Source organism: Portunus trituberculatus, chromosome 47 (assembly GCF_017591435.1).
Source record: "Portunus trituberculatus isolate SZX2019 chromosome 47, ASM1759143v1, whole genome shotgun sequence".
Classification (NCBI taxonomy): Eukaryota; Metazoa; Arthropoda; class Malacostraca; order Decapoda; family Portunidae; genus Portunus; species Portunus trituberculatus.
The window spans coordinates 15,313,287-15,319,566 of record NC_059301.1 but is presented as its reverse complement, the minus strand read 5'-3'; positions in this window follow the sequence as shown (position 1 = coordinate 15,319,566).

Here is a 6,280-nt window from a genome sequence, read left to right as displayed (position 1 = left end):
TGTAAATACACCACCAAGACACTTAACCTCTTTTAATTCTGGGACACATTTCTACCTACCGATTCAGAAATGCTTTATTCTCTCACCACGACTATTTTCTAAGGCCACAGAGATGATTGGCGGGTTTTCAAGAGTTTTCTACAGTTTATAGTGTAGAAATCTGGTCAGTATGTCTCTAGAATCGTAAAAACATCTTAAACCCTTCAATACTGGGACACATTTTTACCTACCTATTCAGAAAAGCTGTATTCTCTCACCAATACTAGTTTCTAAGGCCGCAGATATGATTGGCGGGGCTTTCAAGAGTTTTTCTACAGTTAATAGTGTAGAAATCTTGTCAATCTGTCTCTAGAACTGTAAAAATAGCTTATCTCCTTCAATACTGGGACACATTTCTACCTTGAGATATCTGTACGATTAGACCATTTTATTGACATTAGGAAAGGTTTATGGATGTCAGAAGATTAATGAACACAGTCTTCACTACCTTAATCATGAGTTTCTGAAGCTGTATGAAATTACCAAATAGAAAGTAGAATGGATATGGAAACGCGTCGTGTTACTGAAGGGGTTGAGTAACGTAGAATCACAGTTACAGAGCCACCTGGGCCACAACCTACGCCACTATGAAGGAGCCAAGGTGGTATAGATGACAGAAATGTATTAGATGGATTAAAAGTTACAGGAATATGAGGGAATTCACTAACATTGGTGAGTTTACGAAGATTTTTCTCCTCCTTTTTTATGTAAGAGGGAAAAGGTGTCAAAGGGCAACATAAAACGAAAATAAGAAAAGGCTCGCTAAGTTAGCAGTCCCCTTGCAAGTCCGAAAGACGAGTAATGGAACCAAATTAACACTGAGTGGATGAGATACGTGAATGATAAACTGAGAACGACTTGAATGAGATGGAAGAAGGTGAGGTAGAGAGAGATAGAGATGACGCTGAGGGAGAGAAGGACAAATACACCAGGAAGGAAAAGAAAATTTGTGAAGGAGGAGAAATGCGTGGAGAAGGAAAGGGTAATGTTTATGTGTGGTGAAAAAAAGATGTGGTGTAGAGGGAAGGAGTGAGGGGAAAGAGGATATACGAGAGGGAGAGACGGAGGGAAGATACGTAAGGAAAGTCTCAAGGAAAGGTATAAAGAATGTTAGTTTGAAATTTACTGGGAAGAGGGAACTGACACACACACTCTCTCTCTCTCTCTCTCTCTCTCTTTCTGTGTGGGAAAAGGGCGGGGATGAGAGAGAAAGAGAGAGAGAGAGAGAGAGAGAGAGAGAGAGAGGGGGGCAGCGTAATACATCATCTAGCCGTCACAATCTGAGCCTCCCCGCCATTATTTTCACTATAACCACTCAACGCACACCTCACCTCAACACACACACACACACACACACACACACACACACACACACACACACACACACACACACACACACACACACACACACACACACACACACACACACACACACTCTCTCTCTCTCTCTCTCTCTCTCTCTCTCTCTCTCTCTCTCTCTCTCTCTCTCTCTCTCTAACTCCTGGCAACTTCACAATATTACTATGAAGACTAACTACCTTTTTATCAACTAACAAAAGGAATGAGGAAAACTACTACTACTACTACTACTACTACTACTACTACTACTACTACTACTACTACTACTACTACTACTACTACTGGCCACACCTTCATTGCTTTCCTTGTAAACTTCGCCCCTCACAAATCATACTCGCTCATTGATCATCCTTCAAAGTGCTGCCCTTCACCGCCCCCCGTTCACTTCATACAAGCAAGCCTACCTATACTCTCACTTCCAGCCCTCACCAGTGCAACCTCTCCTGTTGCCTGGCCATGCTGTAGGAGTATGTGGTGTGTGTCTGTGGTAGTGGTGACTTGTGGTATATTATGCTGACCTCTAACCACCACTGCCCACCTTCATCTCTGTCAAATCTGTCTCATTGTCTTCATTATTGCTTCATCTGTGAGTACTCCTTGTCTAGTTACGTCTTTCTTCTCTTTCTTCCTCCTCCTCTTCTTACTGTTCCTCTTTTTCTTCTTCTTCTTCTTCTTCTTCTTCTTCTTCTTCTTCTTCTTCTTCTTCTTCTTCTTCTTCTTCTTCTTCTTCTTCTTCTTCTTCTTCTTCTTCTTCTTCTTCTTCTTCTTCTTCTTCTTCTTCTTCTTCTTCTTCTTCTTCTTCTCCTCCTCCTCCTCCTCCTCCTCCTCCTCCTCCTCCTCCTCCTCCTCCTCCTCCTCCTCCTCCTCCTCCTCCTCCTCCTCCTCCTCCTCCTCCTCCTCCTTTTGCTCGTTCTCAGTGCTTCTATCTTCAACTTTACTAATCAGTAACTCCCTTTCTTGTCTTTGTTTCTACGCCTACAAATACTGTTTCTTCCTCCTCCTCCTCCTCCTCCTCCTCCTCCTCCTCCTCCTCCTCCTCCTCCTCCTCCTCCTCCTCCTCCTCCTCCTTCCCTCCCACAGGCAGCCCCGCCCCTTGGCACAGGCGTCTACTTGGCTTGCCTGCCACTGGTCGATACTTGCTTCGAGTCCGTCAAGATCCTCAGCGTTTCTACTCCGCCTACTCCTTGTGTCACCACCACCACCACCACCACCACCACCTTCCCCACCACCAGTTCCAGTATATGTGTGTCTCTTATCACTATCATCTTTACTAATCGCTACCTTCATCACCAATTGTTGGTTCGTATTCTCAAGCTCTTCTGTCCTTCATCTCTACTATTTCTAAAGGCTTTGTTATTTTTTTAAGGTGTTTTTTTTGGTTCTAGAGGCAGATTGGCAAGATGTGTACATTATCAATCGGAGAAACACTCTTGAAAACCCAGCTAGTCATCTCTGTGGCCTTGGAAAACAGTCGCGGTGAGAAAGCAAAGCGTTTATGCACACTGACCATATTCCTACAACCATTACTCCGCCTACTTCTTCTGTCACCACCACCACCACCACCACCACCACCACCACCACCACCACCACCACCACCACCACCACCACCACCACTACTACTACCGTCACTACCACTGACACCACATCGACAACAGTGTACTTTATTCTCGCTGTCATTACTGATACATCGTTACCGACAAGATCTTCACCAACACCCTTCCGGAAACCTTCCACCACCCACCTCTCACAAGCAGCAAGTCTAACACCGCTATATATTCACCACCTACTTAGCACACAACATCTCTATTAGCACACCCCTTACAATACCTCAATCCAGCGCGACACCACCAACAACACCGGAACACCACCACCCTGACACCATTACCACCGCGGCACAAAAGCACGGACACCATTAGCCGCGACAAAAGGGCTGGGCTGACATCGCGACACATCCATCCTCCTTGAATGGATCCGCCGCCAGCCGCCATCACCCACACACTAATCCAGCTCGGGACATCGTTGCTGGCCGGCCGTCCCTCCATGCACCCTCTTGATGTAGAAAACCGATTAGGGCACCATTGTCGATCACTACTACACCGGACACTACTGTACACACACCAGCACACACCAGGCGAGCGATGTCCCTCTTTGCAGACTCCATTAGCGACACACTTTCACCGTCTTGTTGACCAGGCAAATACCGTGTGATTTACAGTGTTGGCTCACAGGCACAGCTATTATTGCGGCGCCCAGGAGTCAGCCGGCCGTAGTGTGGGAGCGGACAGAATAGAGATTGATGGCCCGCCCGTGGGTGACACGCTCCACCTATCAATTTCGATCGATTATGAAACAAAGAAGTGTGAGCAGGATCCAGGCTTGAAGACAGAGAGAGAGAGAGAGAGAGAGAGAGAGAGAGAGAGAGAGAGAGAGAGAGAGAGCGCAATGGAAATAACAGGAAAAAACATCGTGAAAATGCTTATAACTCTTGCGTCCTGCTGGTGCAATGATTGTGCCGAGAGGAAACTGTTATTTCCGTGGCTGCGTATGGAGTCACAGAGCAACACATGACACCACACCCCAGGCTCACACTCACAAACACGGCACAGCTGGAAGTTACGTGATGAATAATGATAAATGGTACAAAAGTTAGCAATAAAATGACTGAATTAATGTCGCTACTAACAATGGAATCAAATGGGACTGCATGAAGCTGACTAACAGGAAGGAAAGATAATAAAACTAAGCAAGGTATTGTATAAAAAACAATAACAACAACAACAACATTAACACACCAATCAGTACAGCACGTCACCACGGAAAGAGTCACATGGAACAGCATAACAACACAAGCATAGCAATGTAAAACTCGTACCAACACGTAGTCCAACACACACACACACTCACAGAGAGAGAGAGAGAGAGAGAGAGAGAGAGAGAGAGAGAGAGATTGGCGCGTAACATATTTGTATTGTAAAAAAAAAAAAAAAAAAAAAATTCTACACGACACGTACATAAAACACACTAATGAAACGCAGAGTGGTGGTGCATAATAGAACGCTCAGATGCAATACCAGTTTGTTGATTGATTGATTGATTGAATGTAATATTAGAGTACTGTAACAAGGCGGTTGAGTGGCGCTGAATATCTTGAGCATTGCATCGTACTGGTATAATGAAGCACAGTATAATGGCCTCTCTCTGCGGAATATCTTAAAGCAAATTCAGATTACTGTTCTCTACGTATCATCTCAAAGCAAAGTCAGATTACTGTATACTGCTGAAGCACATACACTCACACACAAACAAAAATAAATAGAGAAATAAATAAATAGAAAGTAAAAAAAAAAATTGCTCTCCCTAACTTTAAAACAGCACAGGAAACAAAACTACGCCGCGCAACACACCACACGAGGGTGAGGCCCAAAAAAACACGACTGGAAGGAAAAGCACGCAATGTTAACTCCTCACTACTGAGACTCATTTTTTACCTTGAGATTTGTGTAGAATTAGACCATTTTACTGACATTAGAAGGATCTATGGAGGTCAGAAGTTTAATGGCCACAGTCATCACTATTTTAATCCCCTTACATAAGTTTCTGAAGCTGTTCAAAGTCACCAAATAGTAAGCAGAATGAAGATGAAAACGCGTCATGGTACTGAAGGGGTTGAAAATAGAGCAACACAATTAAGCACAACACTCATGGTAACAACACAACTAGCTGCTCCACGGCACTGAGGACTCAAAACAGCACTTGTATTGGCCACGTCGCTGCAGTTCAACACAACACAACACAAAACAACCATTTCAACGCAACATGGTTCTTGGATCAGACCACCACAGAATGACACGTCTCATACCCGTATTATATGAAAACTCTCTCTCTCTCTCTCTCTCTCTCTCTCTCTCTCTCTCTCTCTCTCTCTCTCTCTCTCTCTCTCTCTCTCTCTCTCTCTCTCTCTCTCTCTCTCTCTCTCTCTCTCTCTCTCTCTCTCCAACAAGTTTCAAATACCACTAAGATGATTATTCGACATCTCTAGAGTGCTTTTCCTCCTACTAATGCAGAAATCTTGCTAATTTGTTACTATGACCGTAAGAACATCCTTGAAAAGCTGTGTCATTTCATCTAGAGATCTTTGAATGTAGGGAAGTAGAGGCATGGAACCAATTCAGAATATAGTCAACAATACACTCGTACGCTTCACAGATACACCATAACACAGGTAGAGATTGTATAAAGGAAGCGAAGAGAAGGGTAGAGGAAGAAGTGCTTGTATCCTGACGCGGTAAACCCCTGAAGGCAAAACAGCACTCTGGATATCAAGCACTCCTCCTTCCTACTCGTGTGTGTGTGTGTGTGTGTGTGTGTGTGTGTGTGTGTGTGTGTGTGTGTGTGTGTGTGTGTGTGTGTGTGTCAACTCTCAACTCTTGCCATGCTTTTTCCGCTTTCCATCAGACGCAGTAATGCAAGAGGAAGCGATGCGTGTTAAGAGACTAAGTAGTAATAGTAGTAATAGTAGTAGTAGTAGCGGTGGTAGTGGTGGTGGTGGTCGTGATAATAAAATGAAACTATACTACATAACATTTTTTTTCCTCTTTTTTTATTTTCCATAGTAAATTTTATAGAAACAATGCGCTGTATCTCACCAGTTGATATTACTAAAGCTAAAACTCTCTCTCTCTCTCTCTCTCTCTCTCTCTCTCTCTCTCTCTCTCTCTCTCTCTCTCTCTCTCTCTCTCTCTCTCTCTCTCTCTCTCTCTCTCTCTCTCTCTCTCTCTCTCTCTCTCTCTCTCTCTCTCTCTCTCTCTCTCTCTCTCTCTCTCTCTCTCTCTCTCTAATAAAAGGGTAGAGTCAATAACATATATTTCCTGTCTGTTAGTGA